We start from the raw sequence: 18,608 nt of genomic DNA, 5'->3' as shown, positions 1-18,608 counted from the left end.
AGGGTAAGGACTGGCTAGGTGATTTCAGAAAGTTTTGCAATTCAAAGAGGGACCTGCCAGGGGTGTCCTTTCCCGCCGCTTATTTTTCCACTAGCCAATGGACCTCTTGCTTGCCAGCTGCGAGATTGGGCAAGACCATGGGGTGTTCCTGAATTAGACTCCCATCACATAATTTTGCTGTATGCGGACGATGCCCTAGTTTATCTCCGAGATGTCAAGGCCGCATTTCCTGATCTTATGCAACTCCTGTCAGAGTTTAGAGACATTTCGGGGCTACAAGTGAATTGGCCCAAATCATGTCTGTTCCCTCTGGCACCACATCTCCCATCATGCAGGGATCTTGTGGCTGACATACTCCTCCAGTGGAGGTATGACTCCTTTAAGTACCTGGGTGTTCGTATTTATCACACAGTGGGGGACCTCATAGAAGGCAATCTTGATAACGCAGTTGCCAGTATCTGTTGTTCCCCCCCTTTTTTGGCTGCCGTTGCCATTGTCATCACTGGGACGTGTTGCTGTGTCCAAGATGCTGATATTGTTTAGATTGTTATTCTTCTTTGTGGCACTGCCCATAGTGATTCTGTGTGCCTTCTTTCGGATGTTTAATGGCTTCCTGCTTGAGCTCATCTGGAGGGATGGCCTGCCGCCGAGTTGCTCAGTCCAAACTTCAGGGACCCCTGTTGGAAGGCAGGCTGGGAGCCCCCAACTTCGAGGTCTATCACGCTGCAATGCAATTGCAGTAGCCATTGGCCTGGTTGTGCTCCGCTAGCTACCCTGGAACTGCCTCCAGGGCAAGCACTGTTGGGTGGTGGTAGTGTTTATACCTGGCTATTGGACTCGCCTGGACTCTACCGACGTGTCTTGCACCAGATGAAGGTGGCCCACACATGTTGACGTTGCTTTGTTCATCCCAAGGACACCTGCCTCCCATTCTCATCGGAAATCCCTGTATGGGACTTACCTAAACTGAAGGGGGCGCTTTGAGCTGCCAACTGAGAACTGTGGAAAGCCATAGGAATCACACATGCAGCAGAATTATACTTGGAGGGCGACCTTATGACGTTCCAGGGCATTACCGAGACATAACCTATATTACCTGGACAATTTCTCACCTATTACACATTTAGGCATTCCACGTCACTGGTGTTACATGGTATACTCCTGGCCAGGGGCACACGACACGCTATCACCACTCTTTAAACAGCTTTGCATGTGCCCACACTGAGTCTCCTGGCGACTGCACATAATAAAATGGTATGCAGTGTTACTGCAACCATTAGTGGATTCAGAGTGGATTAAAGTGCTCCACTTAGTGAAGGGAGTGTCCCGAAACCCTAGGTTCAGGTTCACACAATTTAATTATGTTCATACTTATTTAGACTCCCAAAAACATGTTTCCCCTGCTTTCCCTGGGGTGCCCACGCTGTACATTGCCATTGGCAGGATTTTATCCCATAATCTGGGATTGCCCAATATTACAACCCACTTGTCACAAGGTAACAAATTGTGACAGAATGGACTACACATATTCTTCTGCCCACTCACACTTCATGCTTATTGGGTCTTCACCCCCAGAAAAAAAGGCAATAAAATTCCCAAATCAAATTAGAAAAACCGAGCAAAATGTAATAAATAAAATGACACCAAAAAGTATTAAGTAGGAATAGCACCAAGAAACATAAAGTGCTAATGACAGTCAATGGTCGCTGACAAGGCACACAAACCAGATTCACCCTGGTAAAAAAAAAAAAAATACCTTTCAATTCACCACAGAAGCACACTTCTAAACCCTCGGGTCCTCTGGGAGGTGCTTAGAGACACAGGTTCTCAGGCAGAGGCCAAACAGCAGAGTACAGACCAAGTCCAGTTGCAGAAAAAGGCATTTTATAGCCTGTTCTATCCATGTACTTTTAATAGGAGGTCAGCCTTATGACCCTTGGAGTCCACTTCCTTGTTCTGCATACCAGAGAGAGAAGGTCCAGCCCTTCTCAGATCACGGACAGAAGGTTCAGCCTTTTATGAACTTTCTCAGGTCTAGGAGAGTACTTGGACTTGTGTATTGTGGTAAAGACCCTTAGGCCAGACTCCATTTTGAGCCAGACTGTTAAGTTAGCCTTTCTATCTCTGACCCATAATCCGTATTGCATTACCTTTGGCAGCACTCGTTAAAGCATCAAGTCTGCCACACAATTACCTTGATAAACACCTAAGCTGATAGAGGTCTGATACAAGCTCCCTGTTATCTATGTTTCAAGGTCAGACAACAAATGCACAAAGTAAACACATAGTCTGAAATGACATACTTTTGACATACTGGTTCATACCCGTTATGTCTTGAACTAACATGCTGGTTTATACCCATTACGTCTAGAACTGAGTGGAACGTAAGCATCAGTGGTAAGTCCTATAAAAACCCACATGCAGTGGGCACCAATTCAAGAGGGCTTTGCCCCAGGTTATCGCAAGATGTCCTGCCAGACTGCTGTTCTGCAGCAACATCCATTCCCATGCTCAACTCTGATAATGAGCCAATACTGAAAGGAGACGAGCTGAGCCCAGATTGTGTGTTTTTCTTTCAAGGGAACACTCTCTCCGTGCTGAAGCCTGATAACCACAGCTTGTATGCTGTGCACATGTATGCAGTGCGTTGAATCCCAAGAAACTCCACAGGCAAGTTAACTATCCATGTTCTCATAGTGTAGCGCATACAAGTATTCTTTAGTATGTTAGACTACCCAAGACATTACAACCATCTTAAAAACTTTCATGCTATTCTTGCTGTTAGTGACATGCAATAATGCTGTTTTAACTATATTCTGTGTGGGTATTACTCATATACTAAGCAACAGGAAGAGAGAGTTAAAAGAACACTTAAATATATAGTGTCTTATTAATTCAGTAGTTGTGAGCAACATTCTAAAGAACAAAATTGGGTTTGAATTATCACAGTGCCCCTGGGCCCCTTCACGAGCCTGTTAGTAATCCAGAGTGAACAGACACCACATCGACAAATATGTCAAATGGAGTTGTGTAGAGCTACAGCAACCGAACCTTTCATGGAGAACTACGTTCAGGCACCCTTGGGTGGGAAAGCTAAAGTCTGTAGAGGTAGGCCAGAGCCCTAGTTTACCCAACAGCCTGGAAGTGCCACATTTCGGTGTGGCACGAGCAAGTGGATTGGGAATGACTCCTTGGCAAGCCTTAACCAATGGGATGAAAGTTGCCATAGCCAACCCTACCCACTTTGAGCATTTATTTTCAGGATGGAGAAAGCCTTCTCCATACTAAACTGGGGTTCTGAGAGATAGGGGTGTGTATGGAGAGTGTACTATAGCAATCCTAGTGCCCTTTAACATCTAAGACCAAAATCCATTTTAAGGCAGTCATGTAGCCACAATAAACACTCAGACCTTGAAAAATCAGAAAATTTTTACTAGATCTGCAGGTCGAGTAACTTGAATAATCTACTCGACCAAACAATTGAGTCAATGTACTTGGCTCGTAAACGGGTCTCAAATTGTGCAATCCTATGGAAATATTTTAGTTGATGGAGTCACCTTTTTCTTCATTCTTACATGAGTGCACCTTCAAATATGTGAGCTCAGCATTTCTGCTGTACAACAAAAATCTCTTTTGTTTGATTAGATAGACTAAGGGCCTGATTCTAACTTTGGAGGACAGTGTTAAACCGTCCCAAAAGTGGCGGATATACCACCTACCGTATTACGAGTCCATTATATCCTATGGAACTCGTAATACGGTAGGTGGTATATCCGCCACTTTTGGGACGGTTTAACACCGTCCTCCAAAGTTAGAATCAGGCCCTAAATGTTTACAATCTATCACACATATATGGGACACATGATCCATGACTTGCTTCTTAGTTTACTAATATCATTCCCATTAGGGCAGGAGTGTTAACCACTCACTTTTACTAAATATATTACTAAAGCATGATGTGGTAGAATACTCTGTCATTTAAAGACAGTTAACCTCCAAGAAATGCCCAAAAACCTTCCCACTAACTTGCAGCTTCTCTCGTGAAACTATATAGTGTTTTAACAATAATATGTGGAAATTGGGTTTCCGAAAACATATTTATCCTTTGCACATCACCAAGTAAAGTGTTGTGATTTGTTTTCATCCCATTAAAATACATTTTACATCACACAAAAGTACACAAAATGAGCTTTCACAACTACTGAAATATGTTTTAACATGTGTGTACAACTGCTTTAGTTATTTACCTGCGTTTTAGGAATAACCTTATACCCTACAGCCTTTCATTTCACAAACGTACAGCAGATCAGACAGTTCACTTTACAAAATCCTGGATCTCTTCAGTTAGAAGGAAGATTAATTGAAAGAAGACAAACTGACTTTTGACCTCTGTCTCTGAACTCAGAGCAAATGTGAAAGGATAAGAACAAGATTCAAGGCGTCTTTATTGCTCCTTCACTTTCTGACTGAACAGAACGCTTGTACTTAGCCAACACGCCAGAAGAGCGAGCCGGTCCTAAAAATAGCTTAACGTGATAAAATATGACTGGCCATAGCATGTTGGCGGGTAGATTTTTCAAGGCCTGCAGAGGCAGAAGTCTGGTAGAACAAAAGTTGGGGTTTCCAGCGACCAGGCAGTGGATACACAAGATTTGTTCTGGCATCCCATTTCCCTTCCTTTCATGTGTTTCATCAGTGTTTTATGTAAACGAAACAGATCTCTCAAGCAAGATTTGACATCCAAACATGACATGATACTGTTATATCAAAATAAATGCTGATAGACCCACCCTGCGTATTCTGTCAGGTTTGGAGGAGTTACTTCTGACCATTCAGATCAACCTATTGTTTGCTACTGGGAAGGATTTTACACTGTTTTCACACAGATTCAAATGCTAATTACTGTCTCAAAGAAATTGGAGAGTGAACGCAAATTTAGCCTTCAGGAACTTGAAGTGGGGTAAAGGTAACTTTCTAACAAAATGTATTTGCTTAATACTTAATAAAATCTGACTCCATCAATGAACTGGATTTTTAATAACAATTAAAAATAGCAGTATCATCACTTTACTAGCCAGTCCCATTCCTGAGATAAAGTATTAGCATTTTTAGTGTGTACATGGGACAGCTAGGCCTGCCAAGGTAGGGAAAAAATACCTTTTGGATGCTAATCAGTTTAAGGACATGTTACTATTAAATGTCAATGTGTCCTACTTTTAAATAGCAAGCATCCTGTCATGTGGGCAACAACTCCTACATAGGGGTGATGTATAAATATTTAAAAGGGAGGTTGTGGCCTGTCAAAAGGGTTTATTTGACAAGTCAAACTGTGTTTTTACGCTGTCATAATCAAGCATCAACTAGTGGACCTGAAGCCATATTTGCACTGCCATTGTAGTGGATTGCAGTGCACTAGTGGCATTCAACTTTTAGACCCTGGTATACATTGTACCATATACTAGGGTCTTATAGGTACACAAGTAAAAATATATGAGTTATAAATATGCCAATTCAACAATGTTTTAAGGGGGAGCACAGGCACTTTACCACTGGTTAGCCGGGTGTTCTGAAGTCAGCACAAATATAGGGTCCAGCAAAATGATGGTAAATATGGGGTGACCAAACACAAAAGGAGGATTGCCTACAATTATGCACCCCTACTAGCACTGCTGAGGGACAATATCAGTAGATGAACTTCACTACCTATTTCATGGCTTGGGAAAATTAATGTCTTCAAAACGAACGCTCTGGCAAGGGTTCTTTACTTATTCCAGGCATTACTAACCACTCTCCCAAATAGGTTATTTAAGGACTTTAAGAATATGATTTTGAAATTTAAATTGAAGGGTAGACACCCAAGATTAGCATATATAACCATGTGCCAGCCCAGACGGGGGTAAGCCTTTTCAGGTTTTAAAGTTTAGTATTGGGTGGCCCAATTACATGTGCTAACAGAGTAGTGTATGAAAGTCATCAGCAAACTATGGCCTCATATGACTAGGAAGATTACCGAACGAACGACGTGGTACCTTGTCTGGAAACTAAATGCAACAGGACTCTTAACACTTACAAGCACAGCCCTATTGGTACCATGCTCAGTACATGTAAATTCTCACCTACAACTAATGACTTGCTTGTCCCCCACAAAACACCTGTAGGAAGTTGGCTCTGTATGCACTATTTCAAAGTAAGGAATAGTATGGACAGAGTCCAAGGGTTCCCCTTAGAGGTAAGATAGTGGCAAAAAGAGATAATACTAATGCTCTATTTTGTGGTAGTGTGGTCGAGCAGTAGGCTTATCAAAGGAGTAGTGTTAAGCATTTGTTGTACATACACACAGGCAATAAGTGAGGAACACACACTCAGAGACAATTCCAGGCCAATAGGTTTTGTTATAGAAAAATATATTTTCTTAGTTTATTTTAAGAACCACAGGTTCAAATTCTACATGTAATATATCATTTGAAAGGTATTGCAGGTAAGTACTCTAGGAACTTTGAATAATCACAATAGCATATATACTTTTTACATAAAACACATTTAGCTGTTTTAAAAATGGACAGTGCAATATTCACAGTTCCTGGGGGAGGTAAAGTAATGTTAGTTCTTGCAGGTAAGTAAACCACCTACGGGGTTCAAATTGGGGTCCAAGGTAGCCCACCGTTGGGGGTTCAGAGCAACCCCAAAGTCACCACACCAGCAGCTCAGGGCCGGTCAGGTGCAGAGTTCAAAGTGGTGCCCAAAACACATAGGCTTCAATGGAGAAGGGGGTGCCCCGGTTCCAGTCCGCCAGCAGGTAAGTACCTGCGTCTTCGGAGGGTAGACCAGGGGGGTTTTGTAGCGCACCAGGGGGGGGGGGGGGGGGGGAGAACGACACCAGCTCACACAAAAAGTACACCCTCAGCAGCACTGGGGCGGCCGGGTGCAGTGTGCAAACAAGCGTCGGGTTCGCAATGTAAATCAATGGGAGACCAAGGGGTCTCTTCAGCGGTGCAGGCAGGCAAGGGGGGGGCTCCTCGGGGTAGCCACCACCTGGGCAAGGGAGAGGGCCTCCTGGGGGTCACTCCTGCACTGAAGTTCCGATCCTTCAGGTGCTGGGGGCTGCGTGTGCAGGGTCTTTTCCAGCCGTCTGGATTTTAGAGTCAGGCAGTCGCGGTCAGGGGGAGCCTCGGGATTCCCTCTGCAGGCGTCGCTGTGGGGGCTCAGGGGGGACAACTTTGGTTACTCACAGTCTCGGAGTCGCCGGAGGGTCCTCCCTGAGGTGTTGTTTCTCCACCAGTCGAGTCGGGGTCGCCGGGTGCAGTGTTGCAAGTCTCACGCTTCTTGCGGGGATTGCAGGGGTCTTTAAATCTGCTCCTCTGAAACAAAGTTGCAGTCTTTTTGGAGCAGGTCCGCTGTCCTCGGGAGTTTCTTGTTCCTCTTGAAGCAGGGCAGTCCTCTGAGGATTCAGAGGTCGCTGGTCCTGGAGAAAGCGTCGCTGGAGCAGGTTTCTTTAGAAGGCAGGAGACAGGCCGGTAGGACTGGGGCCAAAGCAGTTGGTGTCTTCTTTCTTCTTCTGCAGGGGTTTTCAGCTCAGCAGTCTTCTTCTTCGGTAAGTTGCAGGAATCTGAGTTCCTAGGTTCTGGGGAGCCCTTAAATACTAAATTTAAGGGCGTGTTTAGGTCTGAGGGGTTAGTAGCCAATGGCTACTAGCCCGGAGGGTGGGTACACCCTCTTTGTGCCTCCTCCCAAGGGGAGGGGGTCACATTCCTATCCCTATTGGGGGAATCCTCCATCTGCAAGATGGAGGATTTCTAAAAGTCAGAGTCACCTCAGCTCAGGACACCTTAGGGGCTGTCCTGACTGGCCAGTGACTCCTCCTTGTTTTTCTCATTATCTCTCCTGGACTTGCCGCCAAAAGTGGGGGCTGGGTCCAGGGGGCGGGCATCTCCACTAGCTGGAGTGCCCTGGGGCATTGTAACACGAAGCTTGAGCCTTTGAAGCTCACTGCTAGGTGTTACAGTTCCTGCAGGGGGGAGGTGTGAAGCACCTCCACCCAGAGCAGGCTTTGTTTCTGTCCTCAGAGAGCCCAAAGGCTCTCACCGCATGGGGTCAGAAACTCGTCTCTCAGCAGCAGGCTGGCAGAGACCAGTCAGTCCTGCACTGAACAATTGGGTAAAATACAGGGGGCATCTCTAAGATGCCCTCTGTGTGCATTTTTTTTATAAATCCAACACTGGAATCAGTGTGGGTTTATTGTTCTGAGAAGTTTGATACCAAACTTCCCAGTATTCAATGTAGCCATTATGGAGCTGTGGAGTTTGTTTTTGACAGACTCCCAGACCATATACTCTTATGGCTACCCTGCACTTACAATGTCTAAGGTTTTGCTTAGACACTGTAGGGGCATAGTGCTCATGCACATATGCCCTCACCTGTGGTATAGTGCACCCTGCCTTAGGGCTGTAAGGCCTGCTAGAGGGGTGACTTACCTATGCCACAGGCAGTGTGAGGTTGGCATGGCACCCTGAGGAGAGTGCCATGTCGACTTAGTCATTTTCTCCCCACCAGCACACACAAGCTGGCAAGCAGTGTGTCTGTGCTGAGTGAGGGGTCCCTAGGGGGGCATAAGACATGCTGCAGCCCTTAGAGACCTTCCCTGGCATCAGGGCCCTTGATACCAGGGGTACCAGTTACAAGGGACTTACCTGGGTGCCAGGGTTGTGCCAATTGTGGAGTCAATGGTACATTTTAGGTGAAAGAACACCGGTGCTGGGGCCTGGTTAGCAGGGTCCCAGCACACTTCTCAGTCAAGTCAGCATCAGTATCAGGCAAAAAGTGGGGGGTAACTGCAACAGGGAGCCATTTCTTTACAACACCTATGGCATCCTTGGCAGTCCGAACTCAAAATGTGGATGCTGCCAGTTGGACCACCACAAGACCGCTGCCACCGCCAGGATCTTTGATCCAGACGCATTGGGAAAAGTTGTGGTCAAGTACAGAGGTGCCAACAACAGCACCGCCATGCTAATCACGACTTGTCTTTCTGCTGGCCTTGTCATAGTGGGGACACCATCATGAAAAGGCCGGCAGAAAGGCAAGTTGTGATCAGTATGGCAGTGTTGACCTCGGCACCGCTGTGCTGATCACGACTTGCCTTTCTGCCGGCGTTTTTATGGCAGGACAGCGAGATGAAAAGGCCGGCAGAAAGGCAGAGATGGGCCCACAGGGGAGCCCCTGCACTGCCCATGCCATGGGTAGTGCAGGGCCCCCCTGTCAGCACAGTCAGAATGCACAATGCAATGGCAACAGTGCACATTCTGACTGTGCTAGGCAATGCAGACAGTGCGGCGGCATTGGCCTAGGCTCTCCCATAGGGCCGAAGTCAATGCCGCCGCACTGTTTCCGCTCTCCAGCCCAGCGGAAATATAATATGGTGGTGGGGAGGCCGCTGGCTTAGCAGCATCCTCCCCACCATATTGGTGGTCCGGCAGTCAGACCACCAGAGTCCTAATCGAGCCATTAGTCTCTAGCAGAGGAGATTTAACCATACAATCAGCACACAATACGACTTTAACTTATCAGAATCTTAAAGACTCCATTTGTCCATATCAGACATTGTATCAACCACCATCTAATAAAGGAGGCTGGCACTTCAGATTTGACAGACACTGAAACATTTGTATGACTAACACCAGCACAAGAGGGATGGTTTCCACGTTATACAGTCTACTGATGGAGACATCTCAACACACTGCTATTCCAAATAGAGATAAGTGGCCAACGGCTATAGACAAAGAAATCTCTGAGAGGCCAGTAGATACACCTAAGAGATGCAACAAAGAAAACCATGTGCATTTTGGGCAGAGAGGCACACTATGAGGTGACATATGAATGGTAGTGGCACCTAGTATAAATCCCGCCCAGTGAGCAGCCCACATTGCTTGAGAAACTGTGGCACACAGAGTTATGTCAGACTGTCCATACATAAAACCCTTTATGGCCGAAGTATTAACTGATTTGGGCAAAATTTGGGGTTAATCACTTCCCAATTATGTGATAACAGTTTTAAGAGATATACGACCTGCCCAATTGTAGTACCAAACAAAAGTGGATAAGATAATGTGGAACTGCCAGGGTTGGCTAAAGTGACAACAGCCGCACACTTACAGTTAAAAAAAACACCACTCATCCCTCACTGGCATGCTCGACTGTGGAATAAGATGGCCTTGGAAAAGCATACCCATGATATGAGAGAGCACCCTACAGATTTCTATGGTATATAGGAACTTTTGGTGAGACCTCTCTCGGAGGGGCACCCATCTCTTATGCATCCACCAAGACTAAAGGCACTAAATCTCTTTACATACGGATGCCACTGGGGAAGCCTCTGATAGTGTGCATGCTTTAATCACACTGCCATTAGATATGGGTGTCAAATTGCACCATCATCACTGAATGGCCCTCATCTTGATATCAACTAAGCAGTATGCACTATCATTATTTTCAAATGCTGAAGAGAACTGGGCAAGTAGATGGGAGGTAGAGGGACTGACAAACGAAGGAAGGGCAGATCTTCTTTACATAATAAATGTTTTTTTTCTTTTTACAAGCGCTATGCAGAACTTCCTGTTGTCCCGGCAAGCTACTTCAAAGTATGTTGTGTAGTGACTGTTCTCTCTCTATGGAGAGATATTCTACATGCAAATATTATTTTAAATTGGAAACTCAATAACACGTCTTGTTTAAAAACACAATCCTGTCCCTATGAACAGTACATAACTCAGTGTTCCTATGATTCGCAATACGCACAGCACTCACTGCTCCCTTGCAATTCATCACCACTGCTCCTCTGAATTACATCACACCGTGTTTCCACAGGATCCTAGTCTTTATTGATGCACCAGGTTATATGTGTTACTGTTGGGAGTCAGTGCACTGAACTTTGTGAAATCGATGTCTGTAGGTGTGCTCTCTGTGTGCATCATGAATGTGTGAATTTGTGATTGTACATTGTGAAAAAAAGCTAAACCTACTGACTGCCAATGCCTGTTTCTACAACAGTGTAATTACGTACAGTGTGGGTATTAGTAAAATCTATATTTTGGAAGCACCATTTTACTTTACACCTTTTTGCTCATTTTTAGCAGTATATCTTATACTATGTGTAATGCAAATCTAAAATAATGACTTAATATTCAAAGTGCTGTCGGTCACAGGCTGGGACCTCATGGCACTAAAAATACGCAACCAAGATTTAGTAATGTGTCTTCCCTGGTTACACACAGAGACCCCTGCGGTGTACTGACAAACAGAGGTTCCATAATGTACTATAGTGCATTTCCCCCTAACGATGTTTTGTATATTTATTTTTCAATGAATGTGCGTTTTTTTTTTTTTATAAGTAGCTACCTGACAGTGCAAGACGAAGAAAACCTTACAGAATATTTTGTTTTTAGCCACATCTTTCACTTCGCCCCCTGCTCATCAAACCGGCGCCATTGCATGAAGCATCAGAATTCCCATTCTTTTTTTAATGCATTTCTGAGCTCTTTAATGATTCAAAGCTATAACCAGATATTACATACCGATCTCTAGACTAAGTGCTCTAACCACTTGAGTGTTCATACCAGTATTAAACGAGTAACCTCGCCTCGCTAAGCTATCAACATTCAGTTTGTTGCTGGAGTAGATTCTTCCACCGCTGGTGAACGACGACAATCTCATGTCACCCTATTCACAGCCCTGGTCGCAGGCACACTGTCCATCTCAATTTACCGTGTCTGATGTGCTGCACATATGCAACACATTTCTCCGAGTATGTCGGTGTGCCCAATGTCCCCCACGCTACATGCAAATATGCCAAGTGACCTTTCTGGTAAGTTTTTCTTTTTTTTCTGGCATTTGTACGCATGCATTTATACTGGAAAGGCACACACAGAAACACCACAATGCAAAGGGACGAACATGCGAACCTCAACGGGTATACAGCTACTTGAAATGTTTCATTTGCCCTCATTTTCTGGTGCTTTTTTGCAGTGTGTCTTTCAAGACCATCCCGCACGTGTAGCTAAACCCTATATAACTTAAAGGTATCCATACCAGATGCCTGTCGTCAGTCCCAAATTGCTGTCAGGGGAGAGGGAGGTCACTGCGAACTCCACGCCGGCGTTGGTTCCCTGCAGCCAGCTGAAGAAATCATGCTCAGAGACCTCTGCTGTTACACAAGTCAGGGCCAGCCCTGTCTTTCTCGTGGGTTGCTTCCTGTGCTATGGAAAGACCCACAGTGCATTCCTCGCTGATGTCACTTCCTGTGCTGGTTGGCAGATTTCAACCTTGACTTCACATTTGCCATCCAATTGCGGTTCACGGGTCTCATGCTGCCTCAATCTCAGAAATAAAAGCGAGTTTATAAATTAAAATCAAAATACCGAATTGTTTACGCGCTCGTTGTACAGTGCGCTCAAATTATAACAATGGAACAAATACTGCGTTCGTAACGAACACTGTATTTTTACGTATTTATTTGAATATTGTTGTAGAATTGTGGCCGTACAGTGGTTCTGGCTTTGTGTATTGTTCACAAACCAACTGCATTTAGAGATAGCTCAGTGGGTTAAATCACATTCTAATTGTAATTTTATTTATATAGCGGTTACTGCCCCCAAGGCATCGAAGCGCTTTTCGGCGAGTACTCCGCTACACCGGAACCCAAAAGGATTAGTGGTGGATTGCATGAATAGTAAGGGTTGCTAACTTTGTTAGAAACAATACCAGCCGTTTGTTTACGTTTTGCTACTCTGAAAGAGTTAGGAGCTGGTACGTGAAAACGAATTTGGGTAAAATTGCCAGGGTTTCTCTGGTTGCTCTAACAATTATTCTGAAACGGTTTACTCAGCTAGCTAATACTTTTTAAACTGATTACTTCACGGGATTTCTGTTTTAAGTTTATCTTCCAGAAATGAAAAATACAGTTTTATTATTTTTCCAATATTTTTATCAGCCTGGACTTAAAAATACAGGTCAGTTGCCAACCATAGTTCTAATGCAGTATTTGAATTCTGGGACTTGTAGTGTTGTTTATTACATTAGAAAATCAAGACTACAAATCACAGAATTCAAAGAAAAAAAAAACACGCTCATCAAGCGTGGATTTAGGAAACTTGGCAGCTATTAAATTAACATAAGAAAATCACAATCACGTCAATAAAGTCACAGGAAGTGATGTTACAACCTATCAGATCTTTCTTTTTAAAGGGAATGGGCTATTTTTCTTTCCTTTCTTACAGCGGCCAGCCACATCATTTGACAGTTACCTAAACTTCACAAATAAAAAGCTTGCTATCTCAGGGGTGGCACTCAACAATTTCAAGAGGTGCAACAGCAAGACTGGATTGTGTAGTGCTTGTGCATTCAAAACCTTTTCAAATTGGTTCGTAGGTATGTGCCTTATTTGAGAGAAATTAATTAGGAGGTGGTTGGGCTGCTACAAGTAGGGGCTACAAACATGGCTGACTATAGCTGTATTAGTAAAACTCCTTAACACCTGAAAAGCTAAAGAATTCACACAAGTCCAACAGTTCTAAAAAAAAAAAAAAAACTCAAATATTTTTGTTTTTTATACACACCTAAATATTGATGTTTCATCTTGAAATTATCACAGCATATGTCTGTAGTCATGCAAAGGATCTGCTGAAATGACATAACAGCGAGGCTGCTAGGTCGATATTGGGTTATTGTGAAGATCGGATTTCTCACCAGTGCTGTTTGTAAAACTATCTTTCAGCACTTGCCCTAGTTAAAAACATAAGAAACAGGGCCATTGTTAGAAGGTCTGTTGGAATGAAAGTGCATATGAGACACGGGACATGAGAAAAAGAAAAAGACCGGTTTTGAAAGAGAGGAAGCTGTTTTTTGAAGACGTTAAAGATAGTGGCGTCCCGTCCTTTAGGGCGGAGGGGCCACGCCCCCCCACTATTTGCCCCCCATGACGAGTGTCTGTCAGGCTGAACAAAGATCAGCCTGACAGACACTCTTCATGTTCAGCTCAGGCAGCCAGGAGTGAGACATGCGCGACTTGCGCAGACTCCTGGCTGCCTGAGCTGAACTTTGCTGGGCTGAGGAGATCACAGCTCCTATGGGCGTGACCTCCTCGGCCCAGCAAAGGTGCCTCGAGGCCCTCCCCTTGGTGACGAGGAAAGCGTTACCGATTGACACTCTCCCTGGGCGCTTCAGTTTAAGCCCTGAAGTGCCCAGGGCGAGTGTCAATCAGTGACACTTCGTCACAGAGTGGGGTGGGGTCAGCAGTCTCACTGACCCCATCCCACTCTGTGACGAGGCTGGGACTGCTGCCTTCCCTCATTGGCGGACCTAAGGTCAGCCAATGAGGGAAGGCAGCAGTCCCAACCCTCCTGGGACCTGGTGGCCGAAGGTAAGTGTGTGTGTGTGTGTGTATGTGTGTGATATTTCAAATTGAATGTTTGGTGCGTGCGTGCATGTTTGAATGGTATGAATGTTGTTAATGGATGTGTGTGCGTTCGTGTGTGAAAGAATGACTGTGTGTGATGTTTTAAAATGAATGGTGCGTGCATGCATGTTTGAATGTTATGAGTGTTGTTAATGGATGTGCGTGCGTGCGTGTCTGTGTGTGAAAGAATGAGTGTGTGTGTGTGTGCCCCGCCCGCCCCCCTCCCTCCTAAAGCTGCTGGCCGCCACTGGTTAAAGACCTGTGAAAATAGCGGAAGGAAGAGGTGGTATGAAAAGGAATTTTGAGGGAAAGCTGGATTTGAAAGAAAGTAGGGACGTGTGTAGGAAAGTACCCTCTTTCTTGGCATGGTTACCACCTTTTTCTGCCTGATATCAGTGTGCTTGACTGTGTTCACTAGGATCTTGCTAAACAGGACCCCAGTGATTATGCTGTCGCTCCCAAAACTCTGTATTTCACCCACAATTGGCATTCTGGTGCCTCCTTATAAGTCCCTAGTATATGTAACCTAGGTACCCAGGGCATATGGGTTCCAGGGGATCCCTATTGGCCCAAGCATATATTTTGCTACCCATGGGGAGCCCATGCAAACACTTCTGCAGGACTGCCATTGCAGTCTGAGTGAAAAAGTGCAAGCACCCTTTCACTGTTCCATTTCTCACTACACCAGCTCACTTATAAATCACCCCTATGGCAGGCCTTCCAGCCCAGAGGGCAATGGTGCAAGGTACCTGTGTGTGAGAGCACCCCTGCATTATCAGAGATGCCCATATGAACTCCAGGCCATTTTCCCAGACTTTGTGAGTGCTGGGACGCCATTTTACGTGTGTACTGGACATAGGTAACATCTTCAGCCTGCATCAGAAGGAAGAAGGAATCTCCCTTGGGGTGAAGTATTCACTCCCCTGCTTCTGCAGGCACCAACTGCGACTGGCTGCATTGATCCCCTCTCCTGCTGAGCTGCGTGGATCCAGTATCATGGGTGGTAGACTGAAGTGGTTCCAACGTTCCTCTCTTCCAGCTGTACCTTTTTTGTTGAAGTAAAAACTTGCTTCCCCACGCAAGACAGTACCCCCGTGCATTGCGTATTTTGCAGTTGCCAAGGCTTGTTGGCATCCTTTCTCCAAATCCTTCACACATCTTGTAACTCCGGGCCCCCAGCACTCTATCCTGCGACGCACAGCTTCCTGAGTGGTTCCTCGGCAGCGTGGGAGCCTTTGTCGTAGTGCTGCGTGGACCTCTTCTGCAACTTTCTTGTCCCCGTGCTGTGGGACTCCTGTGTGCACTGCCTGGTCTTCTGTGGGCTCTCCGAGTTGCTGAGGGCCCCCTCTGGTTCCCCCTCCTGGGTAGAGTCCACCTGGTCCCGGGCAGCGCCATTTTCTGCTAACCACGAGCTTTGCGTGTGCCAAGGCTTGTTGGTGGACTCCGACGACAAAAATCCGACTGCAGTCCTCCATCTGGCGTGGGACATCACTTGCACCCTCCAGGAACCCTACTTCATCTTCTTGGGTGCAGTACTGACTTTTCTTCTCCACCGGTGGTCTTCCTTTTGCACCTTCATCCGGATTAGCAGGGGATCCTGCTTTTCCTGGACTCTTCTGTGCTCCTTGGACTTGGTACCCTTCTTCCACAGATCTTCTTGTCCAGGAATCCACTGTTGGTGTTTTGCAGTCTCTTCTGGGTTTTCCATAATTCTTCTTCTTGTTTCCGTGTGTGATCTGGGAAACATTCTGTGATTTACTCTTGTTTTCCTGGTCGCTGGGGTGGGTCATGGTACTTATCTTTGGGCTTTTCTAGTACTCCCAGCTCCCCTCTACACACTACACTTTCTTAAGTGGGGGACCAACTTTCGCATTCCACTTTTTTAGTATATGGTTTGCACTCCACCTAGGCCCATTTCTAACTACTGTGATTTTCACTAATTGCACTGTTTTCTAACTGTTGTTATGCCTATTTCTGCATACTAGTGTATATAATTTGTGCAGTACTTACCTCCTAAGGGAGAATAGTCTCTATGGTATTTTTGGTATTTGTGTCACCTAAATAAAGTACCTTTATTTTTGTAACACTGAGTGTTTTCTTTCAGGTGTGTAAGTATTAAGTGTGACTACAGTGGTATTGCATGAGCTTTGCATGACTCCTAGATAAGCCTTGGCTGCTCATCTGCAGCTACCTCTAGAGAGCCTGGCTTCTAGACACTGACTACACTACACTAATAAGGGATACCTGTTATAAGGTGTAAGTACCATAGGTACCCACCACACACCAGGCCAGCCTCCTACATTGGTGGTGCAGCGGTGGGATAAGCACTTGCAATTGCCTTATCACTCGGTCACCTGGTGCTTTCCACAGGAAAGACCACTGCATACCTAGAGGCATACATAGTTTCTAGTGCAGGAATCTAGTCTCTAAAGTTTAGGCAAGCTAGGGTATAGGCATAGCCCTTGCTCTAAACTTCTTTCTGAGAGACTACGGGTTAGGTAGGTTAGGTACAGCATACACCACCCTAAAAGACACCATGTCTACAGCTGGACCTGGCTCCGAGGTCATGACTTTTCCTTATGAGGGCCTGACCTTCATAGAATTGAAGGGGCTGTGTTCGGAGAGGAAGTTAGACATGGGAAGAACCCTAACAAGAGTCTGCTCTTGAGCCTCCTCCTCCAGGATGACGAAGAACATGCTGGTAGTCAGGAGGAGGAAGGAGACTGATCCCATTGAGTTAGAGGATAATATCCTAGGCCCAGGGAAGGGTTCTTCAAAGGATCTTGTAGTTTCTAGCAGACCAACTAGTGTAGCTGCTAGTAGGAGGGGAAGTCACACAGGTAGGGCTCCCTTTACACCCAGAGGACAGGTAGCTAGAGTCACTAAGACTAGGGAAAGATCCACTTTTGCCCACTCTCCTGTCACTTCAGTGTCTGAGGGGTCACACTGCACAACTCAAGTGGATGACTTTATAGATAGTGAACTCAGGAAACTGAGACTGGAGGAGGCCAGACTGAGGCTGCAGCAGCAACAGCTAGCCCTAGATAGGGAGGCCTTGGCAGTGGAACGGAAGAAGCAGGGGTTGGGGGTAGCACCCCATGGTGGCAGCAGCAACAGCTCAAGTGTCAGGGACTACAGAGTCAGGGAGGACTCCATGGATTCCAGAAATGTACACAAGATTGTTCCCCCCATACAAGGTGGGGGATGATATATATAAGTGGTTTGCTGCACTTGAGAGGGCCTATAAATTCAGAGGGTCCCTCAAATTCAGTGGGCTGCTATTCTCTGGTTGTCCTTTTCTGATAAGGGGAGGGATAGACTTCTCACTGTCAGAGAAGAAGGTTCAGCAACTACAACATTATCAAGACAGCACTCTTAGATTGTTTTGGTCTCACCACTGAGCAATACAGAATCAAGTTCAGGGAGACCAGAAAAGAGGCCTCGCCGGATTGGGTTGACTTTGTGGACTGTTCTGTTAAAGCTTTAGAAGGCTGGTTACATAGCAGCAAAGTGTCTGACTATGAGGGCTTATACAATCTATTACTAAGAGAGCACATTTTGAATAACTGTGTGTCTGACTTGTTGCATCAGTACTTGGTAGACTCGGATCTGACCTCTTCCAAGAATTGGGAAAGAAGGCACACAAATGGGTCAGAACAAGGGTGAGCAGAAAAGCTCCTACAGGGGGTGACAAGGACAAGAAGAAGGGTGGTAAGTCTAGTGACAAAGGTGGGGACGAAGATAAAAGTAAAGAGTTTTCATCAGGCCCACAAAACTCTTCTGGGTGTGGGTCTAAATCCTCTTCTCATCACAATCAGAACAGAAAGCCCTGGTGCTATATTTGTAAAAACAAAGGCCATATGGCAGGAGACAGCTCTTGCCCTAAGAAAAGCACTAAACCTCCCACCACCACTACCCCCACTGCTAAAACTACTGCCCCTAGCAATAGCAGTGGTGGTGGGAAAACTATTACTACAAATAATCAGTCAAAGGGTGTAACAGGGCTCACTCCGGGAAATGTAGTGGGGGTTGGTTTAGTTAGGGAAACTACTGAGGCTGATTTAGTCTCTGATGGTGGCATTGGCCTTGCCACCCTTGTTCCTTGTCCCCTTAATATCGATAAGTACAAGCAACAACCACTAATAAATGGTGTTCAGGTTGA

General features: G+C 45.5%; 1 protein-coding gene across 2 annotated transcripts in view; it reads right to left on the bottom strand.

Annotated features, from left to right (window-relative positions):
• SLC25A14 (solute carrier family 25 member 14) overlaps positions 1–12,238 on the bottom strand; it is a 163,301-nt gene extending 151,063 nt beyond the window's left edge. The window contains exon 1 of one of the 2 annotated variants that reach the window (XM_069214053.1): positions 12,082–12,238. The gene's annotated coding sequence lies outside the window, so the exon portion shown is untranslated. The remainder of the gene's footprint in view (positions 1–12,081) is intronic. The other variant, XM_069214072.1, reaches the window with a different exon arrangement.
• Between the last annotated feature and the right edge of the window lie 6,370 nt (positions 12,239–18,608).

This window comes from Pleurodeles waltl, chromosome 2_1, assembly GCF_031143425.1.
Source record: "Pleurodeles waltl isolate 20211129_DDA chromosome 2_1, aPleWal1.hap1.20221129, whole genome shotgun sequence".
In the NCBI taxonomy this organism is placed as follows: domain Eukaryota; kingdom Metazoa; phylum Chordata; class Amphibia; order Caudata; family Salamandridae; genus Pleurodeles; species Pleurodeles waltl.
Note: the sequence above shows the minus strand (reverse complement) of the source record. Positions and strands in the feature narration are given on the sequence as shown.